At 43.4% G+C, this 20,350-nt stretch overlaps 1 protein-coding gene across 2 annotated transcripts in view; it reads right to left on the bottom strand.

The window, feature by feature from the left end:
• ZBTB38 (zinc finger and BTB domain containing 38) overlaps positions 1 to 17,437 on the bottom strand; it is a 125,282-nt gene extending 107,845 nt beyond the window's left edge. For both annotated transcript variants that reach the window (XM_036877397.2, XM_036877400.2), the window contains exon 1: positions 17,135 to 17,437. The gene's annotated coding sequence lies outside the window, so the exon portion shown is untranslated. The remainder of the gene's footprint in view (positions 1 to 17,134) is intronic.
• Positions 17,438 to 20,350: the final 2,913 nt, after the last annotated feature.

Here is a 20,350-nt window from a genome sequence, read left to right as displayed (position 1 = left end):
CGGGATTCTAGCGGTTGACCTGCCACCGTGGGAATAAAGTTGGGTATAAACGCTTTCACCCCAAAACTGTTCCACTGTCATTTTTCAGTCTCATTGAATCCATAGTGAACTTTCCCAGAGCTGAAACCCATTGGTAAGACACCTATGTCCTGTGAGAGTCCAGGTTTGTAGTCTAACTGACTAAAAGGGACGGGTGTTTTGTCCTCATGTCATCACCTAATCCCTCGGGCCCTCTGTCTGCTCCTTGATTCTCCCCACTGCACTGACTTTTATGACTTGACACCATGCCCCAAACTCTCTGTGGATAAAGTGAAGGGTCCTGTGGCCAGGATTCTCACCTGGCCCTGGTTGGCTAGCTCACTACACACATGTGGGCAATACGTTGCTATTCACTGTATATAAAGAGCTCTGCCCAGTGCTCTGGGTGACATGGTGGTACAATTACATGGCTGCAAGGCTGCAGTAGAGCAGGGACTAGAGTGGTGGCAGTGCCGAGGACAGAGACTGAGATGGCTGTGTGGGTAGAGAGGCCCAGAGGCAGAGACCAGCGTGCTGCATGCAGACCCGCCCTGAGTGGGCAGGATTCTAGTGATTGACCTGCCATCGTGGGAATAAAGTTGGGTGCAAACCCTTTCACCCCAAGAATGTTCCATTGTCATTTTTCGGTCTCATTGAATCCATAGTGAACTTGTCTGGGGCTGAAACCCATTGGCAAGACACTCCCCATATGGATGCTCCCTTGCATGGAACTCCCCACTCCACCCCCACCACCAGCATTCTGAGGAAAGTCATAAGATATAAGTGGACTTTGACCCCACTTCTGGGGACTTGGTTGCTGTGAATTGCCCACCTTTTCCTTGAATGGGAAAGAACTGCCTCTTGGATTGCCAATCAGATTAATGGAAGGATTACATCCATTATCTGATGGTTCCCCTATTGCCCCCTGCAAACATCCCTGCCCTAAACTTCCTCCAACCCATCAAGTTCCAGGGTGTTCCCTTAGACCAGTCCTGACAAGAGGTATGCCATTCCTAAAATGCAAGCAGCTGACAAGAAATACTCTGCAGCTTTGTTTCTAATGTTACATTCAATATCATAAATATAAATACTTGCATTCATTTTGTTCTCAGTGGAGATGGAAAACATCACAGGTTTGTTCACTTTCCTTAAATTTTCTTTACACCAGGTACTTCCCTCCCACCCCGGCTTAAGGAAAGTGTCGTCTCCTTTGCCTGAGCTCCCACTGAGATTCTTTCTTCTCTGACTCCCTGGATGATTATTTCTCTCACTTTAGGTCTGTATCTTCTCACTGGCTTCTTTGCTGCCTGTACACAAACTCAAATCGTTCCATTAAAAAAGAAACTCCATACGACTGCATTGCCTTCTCTAGTTTCCTGTCTTTCAAAGCCAAACTTCCTGTGAGAGTGTTTATGTCCATTCCCCAATCTCATTCAGATCCCCTACAATCTGGATATTACACACCCACTTCTAAACCACAGCCATTTTCTCCAGGGTCACCAGCATTCTCCTAACTGCCTAATCTGGCAGCCTCTTTTCAGGCTTATTTATTTATTTATTTATCCATCCATTCCACTTATTTATTTATTTATTTATTGAGAGGGCATCTCTCATATTTATTGATCAAATGGTTGTTAACCATAAATTGTTAACAACAATAAAATTCTGTATAGGGGACTCAATGCACGACCATTAATCAACCCCAAGCCTAATTCTCAACAGTCTCCAATCTTCTGAAGCATAATGAACAAGTTCTTACATGATGAACAAGTTCTTACATAGTGAATAATTCTTACATGGTGAACAGTGCAAGGGCAGTCATATCACAGAAACTTTCAGTTTTGATCATGCATCATGAACTATAAACAATCAGATCAGATATGATTATTCATTTGATTTTTATACTTGATTTATATGTGAATCCCACATTTCTCCCTTACTTATTTATTTAAATAAAATGCTGAAGTGGTAGGTAGATGCAAGATAGGAAGGTAGAAAACATAATTTAGTGTTGTAAGAGGGCAAATGTAGATGATCAAGTGTGTGCCTACAGACTAAGTATTAATCCAAGCTAGACAAGGGCAACAAAACATCCACGGATGCAGAAGATTTCTCTCAAAACAGGGGGGGTGAGATTCTAAGCCTCACCTCTGTTGATCCCCAATTTATCACCTGACGGCCCCCCTGCCACTGTGCCTGTCTTAGGTTGTTCCTCCCTTGAGGAATCTTACCCGTCTCTGGCTAACCAGTCATCTTCCGGGGCCATACAGGGAAATGTAAAGTTGGTAGGTGAGAGAGAAGCAATATTGTTTGAAAAGATTAGCTTTTTACTTCTTTGCAGATTTATGCCCTGTGGCTTCTATGCCCAGCATTTGTCTTGAGGTATCTTTACCACTTGGAAGAATTATGATATTCAGTAATTTTCGATATGAGGCACGAATTCTACTAAAAGGTTTTGTTTTTTTTGATAAATTTAGATTTTCTTAAGTTTTCACACATATCCATTACTTAGATACAACCATTAACATTTTGCCATCATTGTTTCATCCTTTTTTTTTGCTGACTTATTATACAATGTTACAGACTTTCTGACGTTTTACCCTGAAATAACTGTATGCATTTCTTAAAAACAAGAACATTTTCCTATTACATTACCTATTTTCCTATTACATTCCTATTTCCTATTATGATTACCCGTAAATCATATTACACTTAATAAAATTAATGATATGTCTGTACCATATTGTACGTTCCACATTCCAATTTCCTCAGTTGTTTTAGAAATGTCCTTACAGCGAGGGTGTTCAGGCCAGGTGTCTGCTGTGTTTGGTGGCTGTGCTTTGGTTTTTGCCAAGGGCCTGAGTGCGCATTTGCCTCCATTAAGTGGTTCTTTCTTTAAGTCCTCCCTTACTTTCCTTAATATCAACTCTCTTTTTGTTTTCTACTCTCTACCATCTGTTTTCTTCACAGACCCTTCCTTTGTTACTTGCCTTTTCAGTATTGGAGCTTCACAGAATTCTGCCGTTGGCTCTCCACTCTCACTTTAAACTCGCTTCCCAGGCAATTCTACTGAATAATATTCCATTGTACAGCTATACCACATTTTGTTTATCATTTTTCAGTTTATGGACATTTGGGTTGTTTCCACTTTTTGGCTATTATGAATAATGCTCCTATGAACAGCATGTGTATATAATCATTTGTGTTTGTATACAAGCTTTAGTGTGGACAAATGTTTTAATTTCTCTTGGGTATATGCCCAGGAGTGGAGTTGCTGGGTCAGATAGGGGAGACGTTTAACATGTTGGGAGACTACAAAAATGTCTTCCAAAGTGGCATTATGGTTTTACAATCCCACCAGCAATATATGAGGGTTCCAATTTCTCCACATCCTTGCCAACATTTGTTGTTGTCCTTTTGATTATAACTCTCCTGGAAAGTGTGAAGTGGTATCTCATTGTGGTTTTGATTTGCATTTCCCTGATGGTGAATGATTGGAGCATCTTATAATGTGCTTATTAGCCACTTACATATTTTCTTTGGAGAAATGTCTATTTGGATCCTTTGCCAGTTTTTAATTTGGGTTTTCTTATTATTATTATTAAGTTGTAAGGGTTTTATATACTCTAGATACAAATTCCTTATCAGAAATATGATTTGCAAGCATTCTCCCATTCTGTGGGCTCTCTTAGGGTGCTTTCTTCTTCTTTATTAACTGCATTGGAGTAGAGTTTATTTTTACTTATTTATTTTTATTGAGGTTTAACATGCTTCTTAATCATCTTTAGGATGCTTCTTAGTCTCTAGCACAGTAGGTATTTAATAACTATTTACTGAACTAAGTATAGGTCCTTCAGGCCTCTATCTACACATTTAATAAGTTTACTAATAACAAGTCAAGACCATACTGGACTCAGAGCAAGTCACTTAGAAGAGTCATTAGGTCTGTCTTGCTCACTGTTCTACTCTAAGCACAAAGCACCATGACCTACACATAGTAAGCAATAAACCAAGTGAACAGTTAACTCAGTCCCCAGTAAGCCTATTAAGCCCCACAACTTTGTCCCCCAAATTTGAATCTCTAGCTGGTACTCTTTTCCAAATAGATCCATTTGCTGATTCAACACTTCCATCTACGGGTCTAACAGTCATCACAATTGTAATGTGTAAAAGATAAAACTCTTGATTCTTCAACCCTCCTGAAACTTGCTCCCTGATTTCCCATCCCACACCAGTCTTTTTAATTCAGTAAATGGTATACCCCCTCCAAAGAGATGCTCAGGCTAAATACTAGGCATCATTCTAAACTCTTCTTCTTCTTCCTTAAAGGTTATCCAGTTCATTAAAAAATCTTATCAGTTCCACTTTCAAAACATACCCCAAATCCAACCAGTTTTACCCTTTTCACAATTTACCAATCTGGCCTAAGCCATTATATTTGCTTCCTCCTATGTCCCTGATTCTACTCTACCCAACTTACAATCTTTTCTTCACACAGGATCCAGGACGATTCTTTAAGATCTGACCAGATGATACCACTGTCCTGTTCAAAACTCTCCAGAGACTTCTTATCATACTCAGAATCAATCCAAAGTCCTAACCAAAGCCTAAAAAGCTCAAGTGATCAGAGTCCAGCTTCCTCTCTGATCTTGTCTCCTATCTTTCTCTCTGTCTTGCTTGTCTCTCCCTGAATGTGTCTGGTATGCTCCATCTCAGGGCCTTTGCATCTACTGTTCTCTGCCTACAACACTGGTTCACCTGAGATTTCAGCATGGCTTGCTCTTCTGCTTCATTTAGGTCTCTGCTTGAACATCACCTTCTCCAGGAGGCCTTATCCAACAAGACCCTTTTTTAAAGAAGACCGTTCTACAACTCACTGCCTGTGTTACATTCATTCATGGTACTTAACATTCCCTAAGTTACAGTATGTATTTGTCTCCCCAACTAGAATGTGAGTTCTATGAGGGCAGAGATCTTGTCTTTGTTTGTTGCTTTGTTTACTGCTATATTCCTAGTGCTGGGTACCACTTCCAGCACGTTATAGATATTTAATCAATATTACTGAATAAACAAATACATTCATAGTATTATAATTTATCATCTGACAGCAAGCCCTAGATTTGTGTCTTGGCTCTACAATTTACTAACTGAACAGCCTTAGGCAAATCACCTAATCTCTGTAGGCCTCAGTTTCCTTATCTATAAAAATGAGCCTATAATATCTACTGTGAAGGACCATTGTAGGACTTAGAGATAAGGGTGAGTGCCTGATATTAGGCACTACATTATAGACCTCTAATTACCCATAGAAGCAAACATTCTTCTTTAAACATTTGTTGGTTGAGAGACAAAGGCAATCCTCAAACCTGCTCTGTTGGAACCAGAACTTCTAGACAAAAACTAGCATGCTAGAGGCTAAGGAAGGAAATGAATCCACGTTCGTGCTGGAGACACAGAGAGTTGGGTTTATACACCCGCCAAAATAGCCAGGCGTACAGAGTCTACTTCCAAATTCAAGTCAAGGCACTGCTTTGTTCTGTGAACAGCAGCAGGGTTGGAGGCAATGATTCAAAATGACCTCAGCTTTTGTCTAATCTGGTCCTGTGACCAGACCGCAGGCAACGCCTCATCCAGGCTAGCGATTTCCTTAGCTCTCTGCTAAGAGGCCCCTCGGCACCGCAAAATAGCGTGCAGCCGCTACAAAGGATGAGCCATCTCTACGTATTCTGACATGCAAAGATCTTCAACACATATTGCCGAGTGACAAATTTCAAGTTGCAGATGAATATACAAACACACACCCACAACACTCCTCTAGTGTGTGGGTTTCTGCACATGTACGGAAACATACAGAAAGGGGACTAGACAGATAGGAACCCTCTCAGTGCCCGCATTTCCTCAGAGAGCTGGAGAGGTGACTAAAACTGGAAGTGGTGTCAAAGGAGACCAGCTTTATCTAGAATATATTTTTACAAAGAGACTGGATTACTTCTGTAATTACAAATTAATTTTTAAAACTGCCCAAACAGCCTGAAGCTGAACTGTCACATTTCAGGTAAAATTAATCAACTTACTTTTCCCTCATTAGCAGTTGTCAAATGCGGCAGTCTCACCCCAAGTGAGTATTTGAAAATACTTAGTGGCACTTTTTCGGTTTTCACAAATACTTCTGGGCTATTGGCATTTAGTTCCCCAGGGAAGAGGGATGTTAAATGTCCAAGTGTGTGAGGAAGTCCCACACTGCAAAGTAGCATCCCAGCCCAAATGCCAACAGGGTCCCTGGGAGAAACACTACACAAAAGCCTGTGTTGGTTGTGCTTATAAATATATCAGTGACCCCCAATTAAGAATTTTCTGTCTTTGACTTGAGCTACCAAGATGCCCAGCCCATGTTCCACTGGGATATATAAAATAGTAAGTTTTACAATAAATGGTCAAGGAAAGTAAGCTGAAAAGCTTGCCAGCTGCTCAGGCTGGGAAGCCCAAGTGGCTCGGGCTTTATGCCTCCCATCTAGAGTATGCAAACACTTCTGGGAAGAGGGTTTATATAGGCACCAGCCAGCACCTTTGCACTTAGCTAAGACTTTAAGACAAATGTTCCATCTGCCAGCAGTCAGACAAGGGCCAAGAGTCTTCAGGGCAAGGTTGGGAGGATCCCCACTCCTGTGACACAGGACAGTCTGCCTTCAGCCTCCAGCACTTGGGAGCAGCTCCAGGCTCCCAGTAACAGGAGATAGAAAGGTGATGGTAGGCAGTACAGACACAACATGTTACCTTGTCCCCTTCAATTCCATTCCATGCTCTCTGACTGTTGTGGTACATGCCATCAACAAATATTTGGAGCCTCTACTATGTGTCCAGCATTGTGCTAGATAACTGGGGTAGACAGAGAATGAGACAGGTATGCTTACATGCTAGTGTGGAAGACATAAATAAAGTAGTAATAATAGTCATAAATCAGATCATTTTAAATAGTGATAACTGTCATGATGAAACAAAAAGAGTAATGGGATTGATGGAGCCTGGGGGGTTCACCATCTGAGAGAGTTCAGCAGAGACCTCTCTGGGAGGTGATCCATGGGGCAAGCCGGGCCCTGGGGAGGGGAGGGCTCATGCGCTGCAGGTGGCCACAGCGGCAGCCAGGGGAGGCTTATGCCTGTGGGGACTGCTCCTGTCTCTTCTAGCTCAGCCTCAGCCAGGGACAGGAGGTGTGGTCTAGATGCTCCTGGCAGGTAAAATAATCCCGAGACATTCAAGCTTACTTTCTTTTCCAGCTGTCTCCACCCAAGATTTCACCCTCATCTGAGGAAGTTGATTTCATTTGTTTCAGAGATGCAGGAGTAGAGTACACTGGCAGATAACTGGCATGGGATTTTACAAATGATTTTTCTTTAAGCATACTTGTTTGGCACTTATTTTGTATGGCACTGTCCTAAACACTTTACAAATATTAAGCATTTTCAGCTTCACAACAAATCTACCTAACAGGCACTGAGAGTATTATTATCCTCAGATCATGTGTGACAAGCTGGGCTGTTTCTCCAACTGTAGCCCTTTCCTGTGAAGTACAGTATGGTCCTGCCTACTGGTAACATCCACATTGGGTGGGGGGGCATGGCAGCAGCAGCCACGGTGTCAGAAATGCAGATACTTGACCTCCCCCGTGCCACTAATTCTGAACCTGATTTCTCCAGGAGATTCTTACAATGGCCAAATTGAAGACCACTGATTCAGTCAATTTTCTCATTTTTAGGGAGATGATCTGAAGAATGAGCCTTCTACAGTGAGCTAATTGTTCAAAATCAGTTAGATGTTTTGTATTCGTGCACCCTTTTCTCTCCTTAGTTAAGGTTTACTAGTCTTGCGATGGAACCAAACATAACAGGGTTAGAATCAACCAGTTAACCAGGGAAAATCTAAGCAGGAGGTAGCATGTGCAAAGAGCTGGGCTCGGTGGTGTCTGGGGTTGGGGCTGGTCCTGGGGAGACAATGCAAACTACAAGACATTGTCCCTGCCTGCAAGAGCACCTATCTGTGTGTGGAGAAGGATGCATCAGTGCCAAGTGGGGGGACAGAAGTACTGTGCTTTTACAGTGACATATCAGTTCAGATGTCAATTTATTGAAATTAATTTAGCCATATATCCTTGGTAGAAAGAGAGAGAGAGGAAAGAGGGAAGAAAGAAAGAGAGAGGGAGGGAAGGGAAGGAAGGAGAGAGAGAAAGAGAGAGGGAAAGAGAGAAGAGGGAGGGAGGAAGAAAGGGAAAGAGAAAGAAGGGGAGAGGCAGAGGGACAGGGGAGGAGAGGGGCAGGGTAAGGCAGGCCAGGGACAAGACGTAATGTTCTTGGCTATTACCCCCACATTCCTATGAGGAGATGCCACAGAAGGAACCTGCATGTCCCTGGGGTGCTCAGCTACTATGGGCCTCTGTAGCATGTGGCTCTAATTAAGAATGGTGGATCTAATATTTAAAGATTTTTCATAAAACATGGCCCCTGAGTGTAAACCAACCAAATTCTCTGGGTGTCAGCCAAAAAAAACATGGTCTGCTCTGGTGCTAGAGGAAAAACGGGCTGTGTTGGGTTTACTGAGATGTATGTGCCCCATAGTTTAAGGGTGACTTAAAGGATTTTCAAGAGACATTTTGACTCTATGTGTTTTCAGCTGACTTTAGATGCTACCCTTCATGTAAGACTTAACTGCCCTGGGAATGAAAGCCTCATAGTTTCTGACTTCCTCTAGTGCCAAAACTGAGAAACTGGCCAACCAGGTGCCGTCTTAGGCTGCAAAGTCCACGCCTTGGGGAGGGTACGAGGCTGCAGCCTCTCGAGGAAGCAAGAGCCTACAATCCTCGATATAACCTGACAGTAAAAATAACCACTGCTACATCACTGTGCCTGCACAGGGGATGTGTGTGCTCAAAACTCCTGCCAGCTGCAGTGCCCTGTATCTCTGCATCCCTGAATGCCACGCAGGGGCTCTGCAAGGCCAGAAGCTCATCCCACCCACACTTCTCTTGCCCTGGGCAGCCTAGGCTCCCCCGCTTCACCTCCCGCAGTCAGCCTGCCCCCTCTGGTGCTTGTGGACCCCATAGGGACCCCTCCCTCTCCACTGCTCAGGCAGGGAGTGGCCCACCAGTCCACCCAGGGTCTCCCTCTCACCAATGTGATGGGGCAGCCAGTCGGGGTCTGTTGGCAGGAGACCCTGTAGACTCTGGGCTTGGGGCCACCATGAGCACACAGAGCTCGATGACAAATAGAGATGGGCAGAGAGGGGTGGGAATGTGGTAGGCCTGGGTGAGCAATCAGCCAGGGAATGCCTTGGCCCTTCAGATTTCCTGTGCCTGGCTGCACCCAACTCACTATCCTAGGTCTCCTTTGCCTGTGACTTTACACTACCCCATCTCCTTTCTACTGAGCTAGTCAGACTCAGTTCTGTCTCTCGCATCAGAACAAGGCTTTAATGGAGCAAAACTACGAGGCCCAGGCTTCACACTGTCCCCTGGGGGCTCCAAAGTCCTATAAAGACCTGTATAGAGGAGACTCACTTAGATGACTCACTTCAGAGCTCCAATCGCTTGTGACCCCTTGTGACCCAAAATGCAAACTTTGAGAACTTAGGTAGTCTTGGCAACTTCACTTGTCTAAAAAAAATCCCTTTCTACAGGACAGATATTTTTTCTTGGTACTATGTAAAATGCCCACTCTTTGGACCAAAGTCTTCCTTTTCTGATGGTTTCTCAGTGTTACAGGCACACTTTTCAATGGTGAGCATAAGTTTCTCCTACTATTTATCACTTTAAGGCTGGATATAATAGTGCGGTCCAGTGGTTTTCAAAATTTCAGCACAGATCTTTGTTACTTGAAGCCTCAATACAGAAGAGATACAAGCTGAGACACCTCCGGGTTTCTTCTCCACACCCCTCCTCCCACTCTCAGCTGCAGGCTCTTCTAGAACACAAGGGCTCAGGGGATGAACTCCACGCCCTGCTCATGGCGGCAGATCCTTTCATCCTTATCTTGGGCAAACATCAAGGAGCACCTGTTACATATTATAGATATACGACAGCCCACCCCGTGTTCTGGCAGTGTGCTGGGATACAGTGAGAGAAAGACATGTCCCCAGCACAAAGGAGAGGCAGGGCAGGTAAGACGCCGACAGCCAGCCCCCAGAGCCTGGCCCAGTGCACAGGTGTCACAGGTACAGTAAGGGCCACGGGCTCAGAGATGGAGGAGTGGCTAGGGCTTGAGCAGTTGGGGCAGGCTCCACAGAGCCAGTGGGACTTAGGCAGGTTTATAATAGATTTACATAAGAGACAGGAAAATCCAAGGGGTGGGGTGTATCCAGACAAGAGGAGAAACAGGAGCAAGGGTGGAAATGTCCATGGCGTATTCAGGGAATGGTTGGCTGATGAATTTGGTGGATGAGAGGGTGTTTCAAATGGGAAAATAAGAAAGAGCCAGAATTTGAATGGCAGGCTAGGAAAATTCAACACATTTCGGAGACCATCAAGAGCCCTGAATGATTCAACTAAGGAGAACAAAACCATTAGAAAAAGAAAAACACGGTAAGAGCAAAAATCAGACATCAAGCTGCTCAGATGTGGTGTTGGACATGGATTGCAGGAAAGGCAAAGGGTCAGCCACGGGGAAACGTCAGTGACACACTTCCCCGAGGCTCAGTTTCCTCACAAAAGGGTCAGGGCCTTGGAGACCGGGGCAGGCAAGCTGCATTATCCTCCACTGATTCATCAGGCTTTAAGAAGCACCATGACTCATCTGAAGTCACCCAGCTGAGGACTCGGGGGGTCCTGACTCACGAGCCTTCCCAGAAGAATCCTTTCCAGCAAGAACACATGATCAGCAGACACTTGTTCAGCAGCCAGTGAGAGCAGTTTCTGACTAGCTCCATGCTTCTCAGACCTTTCTCCTTCTGCCCAAATCCAGGAAAGGGAAACCCCAAACTCTCTCCCAGCCTCAGCCTCAGCTTACCACAACACACTTAGGGCCAAGAAATTCAGAGAATGGCCTTATGGTGAAACTTCTCCAAAATCATCCAGTGCCACACACACATATGCACGCACATGCACACTCAGTCATTCTCGGAGCATGAGCACAGGAGCTGAACTGTAAAGGTAAGGCTGCACTCCGGCCCGCCCTGAAGAAAGAGCCCCAGTGCTACAAACTTCCACGGGCAAGGCCGTATAAGGCATTCCCTCGCCAGACACAAACTGATGGTGACACATTTGGGTTAGCCAGCTCTCTGTCTCTCTCTCTCTCTGTTTCTGTCCATCTGTCCCCTACATAATCAAGAATGCAGAGACATGAGGAGGGCTTGTTACGGGAGAGCGTTGAGGGGAATAAGGCGTAAAGAGTCTTAGTATTGTGCGCAAGGCCCCTGGACAAGGTGGTGAGTGGCCACCCTCTCATCCTGGAGTTCCTGAAGCTGTGTTCTGTCTAACAGCTCCATGGGAGGGATGGGGGTGGCATCAACAGAGAAAGCGACAGAGAGGAAGGAGGACAGCCACCACACATCCCCCGTGGGGAGAGGAGCTCTCCAGGAGGTTGTGCTGGACTTCCCAGCATCTCCACAGGCATCTGCTCCTGCAGCTCCGGGGCCTGAGGGGAGATGGCACCCGCGGTGGCCTTACAATCAGGAGAGTGTGTCAGCCGGTGACTCAGCGCTGACGGGAAGGCCGGATCTCCCTGAGGTCACTGGCTGCGGCCAACACTGGACTCGTCCACTCTCCGGCGCCGGGGCACACACGCAGGGCGGGAGGTCACAGCAGCCTCCTGACGACTGTGCCGCCCCCCACTCACAGGAAACATCCAGCTCCCCTCCACCGGTTTCCTAGTCCAACTAGTTTTCTAAAATTCATAAATACAATGTGCATCTGATTGAAAAAAATTCCAACAGTACCAAAGGCTGTCCAATAAAAAGAAGAGCAACAGAGAGGTTGAAGTATAATTTTCTAGTTCTTGACACATCGGTGTAAGGCAGCTTCTTGTGATTTCCATTTTGTAGACGAGGAAATCAACCCGCTTTGTCCTCTGCTCTCCTCCACCCCCTCCCTAACCTCTGGCCCCCTTATTATCACTGCTACATGGCACCAAGGTTCATAACTTTTATGTTCTGTTCCAGAAATAAAACAGTTTGTGCTCCATCTGGAGCTTGACTTTTAAAATTAAAAACAAACCACCAGCATCGATGATATTCTGATTGTATAAGCATTGCCCCCTCCAGAGGCAAGTAGAGACCCTCAGAGAAGAACATGTAGACAAGTCACTAAACTTGTACTACTCAAAGGGAAATAGGAGGAACGTATATGGGAGAAGGATTTGGGGAGGGAAGGAGTGATATGGTACAGTTATTTTTCATCAGTGTGTTGAAGATGTTTCTCCTAATCCTGTCATGGAGTTGGTAAGAAGGATGGGAGGAATGAAAACCAGAGCCTTTATTCATGTATCGATCTGTATATTTTGAACACCAGTTATGTGCGATGTACTATGCTAAATATGTAAGATGCATATAAGAACATTTCCTGACTTCAAAGAGCTCGCAAGGGAGAGACAGAAAAATCAAAGAGTGTGCAAAGACTGAAAACTCCACAAAGGCAGAATTTTTATTTTTTTCTGTTTTGTTCACTGCTGTATTTTAGTATTTAGACTAGCCAATAAATGGATGAATGAATGAATGCAATGTGGTGCAATGCCTGAGTTATGCGTGGTGTGGGGTGGACAGGGGGCTGGGAGAGGACACCTACGAAATCACTGAGGAGGAGCCCTGCAGAGCTCCTGCTGAGGCCCGAAGGCTCAGAGAATGTTCCCAAATAGGCTTTGGGCAGAAGACCGAAGACCAAGGAGGAGGAGGACATGGAGGAAACGGGGAGGGAATTCCCAGTTATGGTGGAAGAGGAAGGTGACTTTGGGAACTCGGCAAATGAGATAAGAATCACAAGAGGAGGCAAATCATGAAGGGACCTGTGTGCCAGCTGACATGCCTGGCCTCTGCTCCAGGGGTGACAGGGAATCTTGGAGCGCTGTCAGCAGGGGAGTAATGGTGGTCAGGTCTGTGTTTGGGAGACACCCCTGTGCAGGCGGGGTGGGGATAGGCGGGCTGGAGGTGGGGCTCTGGTGAGGGGACTGAGGCTGTCTCTGGGGGGAGATGTGATAAGAAGGTGAAGGGAGGCTCTGATGGAGGAGAGTAGAGCTCAGCTTGAGAAACATTTAGGAGGTAGAATCGGGACAATTTGGTAGCTGAGGGGCTTTGTGGGATAGTTCACCGCAGGCGAGCTCCTGATCTGAGTGGCTGAGGGGGTGGTAGCGTCATTCACAACATGCAGGATTAAAAGGAGAGCAGTGGGCTCAGCAAGTTTAGAGGAGCACCACGTACCATGGCACGCTGTGCACGTGGGACATCCGCCTGGGGTGTCTTCAGCTAGGTGGACCGATTTATAGATCAGAGAAATACTGGCAAATAAATGGTAGGTGAAGCCCAGGATGGAGAAATGTAGGACAGATGCAAGGGTATGAAAAACACTACCTTTAAGGATGAACAGACACAGAGAAGTCCAGAAAGGCGACTGGAGGGAGGAACCGTGAGAGAGGGTGTCACTGTTTTAGTGCAGGGGTGTGTGAATGAATGAATGTGTGCATTATATGATTTATCCCTGCTTTCCTTCCAGCTTTCTCCTCTTGAAGTAACTTCAAGCACTGGACTCTACACCTGGAATCTGTCTCATTTATCTTGGGGTAACAGCGACCAGAGGCACAACCTAGTTCTGGAAGTGGTCACAAAGCTTCTGTAGGATTTTCAGAAAATATTGGAAGTCACAAAAAATCTCTGCAGTTTTCCAAAGAGTGGTTCTTGGGAAGTTAGCTTTTTTCAAACAAACTTTTTCTTTTAGTTTTAAATTTATGGAAAAGTTGAGAAGACAGTACAGAGAGTTCCTACATACCCAACACCCAAGCTCCCCCATTCACACCTTAGCTCAGTGTGTTGTGGCACTTTTGTCATCATTAGTTAATCACCACTATTATATTTAACTAGAGTCCATGTGTTATTCAGGTTTACTTAGTTTTTAAGTAACGTCCTTCTTTTGTTCCAGGAAGGCCTCCAGGATGCCTCATTACACTTAGTTGTCACGTCTCCTCAGGCTCCTCTGGGTTGTGGTAGCTTTGACACTTCCCTTGTTTTTGATGTCCTTGACATTTTGAGGAGCACTGATCAATTATTTATAGAATTTCCTTTAATTTTGATTTGTCTGATGTATTTCTCATGCTTAGACCGGGGCTCTAGGTTTTGGGGAGGAAGATCACAGACTAATTTCATCACATCACATTGAGGGACATCCTACAGGCTGGCAACACAGGTCATCACGGCTGATGCTGCCCTTGCTGAGGTCACGTCTGTCAGCTTTCTCCACTGCAGCTACTCCCTGCCCCACTTCCATACTTGGGAAGGAAGTCACCATGGGCATCCCACACCACAGGGGTGAGAATTATGCTCCCGTTGCTTGAGGAAGCAGGCAGTTAGCTACTTAAACTCTCATCCTGCCTTTTCACTTGAGGGGAACTTCTCTCCAGCCTCCTTTTCTGTCTTTCAGATACCCTTTATGAACACACAGACCTGTCAACTATGGAGCCTGACTGAACATTTCTGTACCTAAATACATGCACCTCAAAATACCCATGACAGGATTTTAAAATGCAAGTAGGGCTTCCCTCCAGGGGGGCGCTTGTTTACCACTGCCGCAGGCATGGAGGCTCCCTTGGAGGCAAGCCTGGAAGGCTGTCTTGTCCAGGGCCCATCTGGCAAGACCTCATCCTTTGTCCACCCTGCTGGTGTCATGTATGAAGTTGGCTTAGCTTAAAACTCAGGAATAAGTGAAAAACCCCCCACAGGAGGGAGGAATCAGAAAGCTATAACACTTGGAAAGAATAATGATGCTCATTGTATCATATAGATAAATAATGTCCAACTTTGTTACAATTACAGCACTCTCGGATAAACCAACAGTATCAGGGTGAAAGGATCCGAGCTTGTATTGCTACAAAAAGTAAGGTAAAGAATTTCACATCAAGAAAAGAAGATTATTATTTAAAGTCATAATGAAACACCAACAATAATAATTGCTACGTAAGTAGCACTTGTATTTTAGCATGATACATTTTTATGATTAAATACAAACTATTGAACTCTGTTAAGATAAGATCCTACTCCCCCACTTTGGTTGCCTCCAGGGGCTGTGGCCTGATGTCCCCTTGGAACCTCTCCACAGGGTAAGGAAGAGCTAGGGAGTGACACAAACTATTTTTCTCTCTCACTCTTTTCCTCCTTAATGCCTAGACTTTGAAGTTTGATGTCATGTAAATATTAACTTGCCTCTTAAATAAGACCACAGAGAGCAAACTGTAATCTGAGCATATGATTGGCCCCAACACTTTCCCTGAGCTCTGAGGATTCTGATTTCTTCTTTACCAATATGTCTGTATTTCATAGAATTAGTTTTGAAATAGTCTTATCATCATTATTACTATTATCATTATTATTATTATATTACTGAAATATTTTCCAAAGAATGCCTGAGACGATTCTAGGTGGCAATATTCATTAAGTTTCTTTTTAAATATATTTAAGTTAAAAAACATAATTTGATTAAAAAAAACACATTAACAGCAGTACAAGTAGTAAAAGATACAGCAAAGATTATTACTGGCTGAAGTTTGGGACCCCCTGAACTCTTGCATTCATTAATTTCACAGGTGGATTGGATGGCACAGAGAGAGCCTGAACCATCTCATTGTAACTTTGGGGAAAAACACTGCACCTAAGATGGTGCATCAATTTGTTGTTGTTAGTCACGTTATCAACAGTTTTATAATATAACTGTGCTGATCACAATAGTTTAAATCACTCTGGCACATCCTTCAAACCAAACTACACATCTTATTAGCACAATCTTTGCAAAGCTGTTGTCAAAAGGGAGGTTTCTCTGAATTTGTTTCGGGGATGGTTTTAGATTTTTTCCTAGGTTACACTTTATTTTCCCCAAATTAAAATAACATAAAATGATGGTGATGTTTCCTAAGATTGAGAACTTCCCTATATTCTTAGTTTTGAGATCTTGATTTTATAAATTGTATGTCTTCATTATTCCCCTTCTACCTCCACCATGGTGGCATATTCTTTTGCAGTACATGTGTCATTTAGAGTTGGCTTGCTAGACCTGAACTGCATAGCCTTGTATGAGCACAAATAAATGAACAACCGATACTAAAAAAAAAAAAAGCTTATTTCCTGTATTTTTTTTCTTGCACTGAGATGTTTTTCCTTGACACAAAATTACATACTTCTGAGCTTTGCTAAATTAATATATAGTTAATACCCCTCAACAGCAGAAAGCTTAGATATCTGTAAATGTCCTTGGCACATCATTTCTAATTAGTTGACCTTTTCTAAATATATTAAACCAACCAGTGGCAGTCAACACTATCACTTTCGTGATCAGCTTGTATTTATCCATTAATGAAGTTCTTGGTTGTTTTTATCTGCTTTTAAGAATTGGCATAGACAGAACAAAATGGCTGTTACAATAGAGTTCTGAATTTATCTTAAACTACGATCACTGCTGTTTATCTTATGACTAAGTTCCAAAGAGTACATTTCTTTTCATTCTGGCCGTCTTCTATCATTTTATCTGTATAAACACACCTTCATTTTGTAAAATGGCTTAATTTGTTTTATTGATTCTAGGAGTCAGTGATAATGTACTTAATTCACTTGAAATCTCTACTATTTTATTATCACATTATTTCTGGATAATAATACATTAACATTCTTTCCATTCATGCCCCTTCTCCAATCCCTTCTTTCTCTCCTTCCATCCTTTCTTTCCATCCTTTATCAAACAGTGAGCATCTACACATCAGGCACTATGCTCGGTGTTGGGGAATCAATGATGGATAAACTCTCAGTCCCCCATGAAGATTATTCTACTGATTTAAAATCTTTCTTTCCTGTTTATTCCAAAGGTCATTTTAGTGAAAATACACTGTAGGGAAAGAAAGCAAACATGGATAGCTTTCAGGGACTCAGAAAAAGGTAAGTCACCAACCTGTAACTGTTGCTGAGTAATCTTTCTTCTTTTGGGGCTCTGGTTATATCAACAATTCTTCTTTTCCCAAAGAACTGGCTCTGGGGAGGGCATTCTTCCTTGAGCATAAATAACCTTGGGTGGACAGTCTGGATGGACCCCAGACAGATGAGACCCAGAGCAGCAGGAGGGCCCTCCTAGAAAACTTAGATGCCCACACTTGTTTGGTGTGGCTGCCTGAGGCCTCTGGTAGAGAGCTCCTGTAGAAAACCACAAATGCACAGGAAATTGGGGAAAATCAGATAAAGGCAAACCATTAAATGACACATGTATAGAAAGGAAACAGTTAAGAATTAACCCAAATTAATTTAAGACTAAACAGTGAATGGTGCAATGGTTTAGTTAATAAGTTACTAGTTTCCAAAGCTCGATCATTTGAACTAAATGACTAAGAGCTATCAGGGGGCAGGTGGATGGAGAAATGGACCTGTCACAGAAAGAATCACAAATTGCTGTGGGAAATAGGAGCAGGCACCGTATACCAGACCAATGTGGCTTTGTACACCTATCTTCCATACACACATCTATTGATGCATTGAGCCAATACATTGAGTACCACTGTTCTAGATGATGGTGTTAAAGATACAGCAATGAGCATGTCCTCATGGACCTTAAAATTCAGTAGCATACCGGAGGCATGTTGAAGAATCAACTGGAATTTAGGTAGGGATTATATAATGAAAAAGGCAATGTTGAGACATGAGTCCGCTGAATTTGGCTAGTTTCTTTGTAATATCAGGGCCCGAAGAACCTTCCAATAGAACAAGCCATCATCTACTTCCTCATCTTTTCCTTTGTCTGAGTTTGTCTGCTCTTGGTCTCATTCTCACAGTTTAGCAGTACCAGGTCACCACCCACCTCTTTGGGCTCACGTCCATCAATACTGAGACTTCCAGTCCTGCCCTAACAGGGAACATGAGACCCTTGGTTGTTGCACCTGACTAAGAATTAGCTTCTTGAATTTCTGATTCTTGGTTTTGACCTCTAAAAATTGATTTTAAGTTCCTGGATTCCCCAGACTCAATATTAACTCAGTGTCCTCCATTGAACTGATACTCATTAATCTAATGGTCCCACCCAAATCCCTAAACTAGCCCTGAAGAAAAGGAGTGTGGACTGTGGAAGCCTGGTCAGAGTGCTTGGGGAGTGTGGCCAGTGGACAGAGATGAGTGAACCCAAAAGTGAGATGGGTTAAATGTCTGGAGACCTGATCAGGGGGCAGAGACCACTGAGATCATAGTCTATACAATGCATTCTTTTTGTGGTTTGGAGATAGTTTAGTGGTAAGAGTAAGGGGTCTGTGAATGAAATCAGGAAAAAGACCATTTGTAAATTCAAACAAAACAGGAGTTTAGGGTAGAAACTACTTGTGGAAGGGTGACTATCCTTGAAGAGATGAGGAGAAGCTGAGGAGGAAGTTTATTTCATTGCGTCTCCAATACCGCGTAGGCAGGAAAATGACCGACCATTTGGAAAATAGATCCCATGGAAGAGACATGTGATATCATAATTTAATTCATTCATTCCCCTGTTTTTTGTTTGAGCACATACTGTGATCCAGATGCCGCTGAAGATAAATGAATAGACAAGACACAATCTCTTTCCTCTTGGAGCTGACAATTGAATGGGAAATGCAGGCTTAGAAGCAACTATTTAAATTCTACAAGTTAGGGTTTATGATGCAAGGTTCCTTAGGACCTCAGAACGGAGGCAATCCAATAATTCCCAAGGAAATGACTTTTTGATTGAGTCCTCAAGGACAGGGATCTTTCTAGGGTGGACTACTTTTTGTCTCTACTTAGCTCTTCTTAATGTAATGGGAAAAAATTGTCTAGGACTAGGCTACCATGAATATTCTAGCTTTCTTGGCAAATATAACTCATAATTAAACTAAAATTTCAGTTAATTTTTAGAATCATCAAAGAAATCACTCACTTGGTCCTGAACTGAAAAAGTTTTTGAATATACAAAGCCAAAGACTAAATTTTTGAATAGTTTGAAGACATTCAGGTAACTGAAAGACCCAGCCTTATTGGCCAGACATTCTGTTTTGTCCTTACCAACTTATAATTGGTAACTGGCACAAACTGGGCAACTTTCAGGACAATGTAAGAACAAATGTTACATTTCCTGAACAAAAAGGAAATATTATATATGGGAGTGCAGCAGGGGCTCCTGTATCATACTCAAAGGAAGCACTTCCAAATTGCTCCCAGTACTAGTTAGCTGGAGAACATGAATTAATTTCTATTTTCCCAGGTCCCCAAGCCAGCCCATAGTCCTGAAGGTCCTGGATTAGTTTTCTAGGGCTGGCATAACAAAACACCACACACTGGCTGGCTTAAACAACAGAAATTAATTTTCTCACAGTTCTGGAGGCTAGATACCCAAGATCAAGGTGTCAGCAGGGCTGGTGGCCTCTGAGGACTTTCTCTTTGCCTTGAAGACTTTGGTGGCTGACCTCTTGCTGTGCCCTCACAGGGAGGGTATACACAACCCTGGTGTGTCTCATGTCTCCAATTTACTCATCTTATACTAAGACCAGTCAGATTGGACTACAGACTACCTTAATGGCCTTGTTTTAACTTAATCACTTCTTTAAAGGCTCTATATCCAAATGCAGTCACATTCTAAAATACTGGGTATTAGAGCTTCAATATATGAATTTTGGAGGACACACTTTAGTCTATAATAGCCCCTACTTCCAGTATATTCTTGCTGTCTGGCTGTCCTGTGATGAACTGTGTGGAAACCAGCATGAACCATAGAGAAAGCCAGTGACGATAGGGCCCTCTACTTCCTAAAAGAATGCTTGCCTCAAAACAAGTCTTGGGATCTGTACCCCCTTCTGCACATCCACAATTTATTATAGAAAGAATTTCCATTAATGCCTTCCCAGGATTTGGGGCATTGCCCTAAATTTTAAGAATGGCAAAGGAAATTTCTACTAGGGGAAGCTGAAATGCCTATTTCGCTCACATGGAAAAGATACATATCATTGACCATTAGATGCTTCAGACTGAGTGTTTAAAGATCTCAGGTTGCTTTCAGAAACAAACTACAATGTAATTATCAGAACCAAGAGAAGAGGAAGTAAAGATAATTCTGCAAGCCACAGTTAGTGGCACTTTGAAAGTTAGTGTTTCCTGTTTGTTAATAAACTTCATTCTTCCACAG

This window comes from Manis pentadactyla, chromosome 1 (assembly GCF_030020395.1).
Source record: "Manis pentadactyla isolate mManPen7 chromosome 1, mManPen7.hap1, whole genome shotgun sequence".
Taxonomy (NCBI): domain Eukaryota; kingdom Metazoa; phylum Chordata; class Mammalia; order Pholidota; family Manidae; genus Manis; species Manis pentadactyla.
Note: the sequence above shows the minus strand (reverse complement) of the source record. Positions and strands in the feature narration are given on the sequence as shown.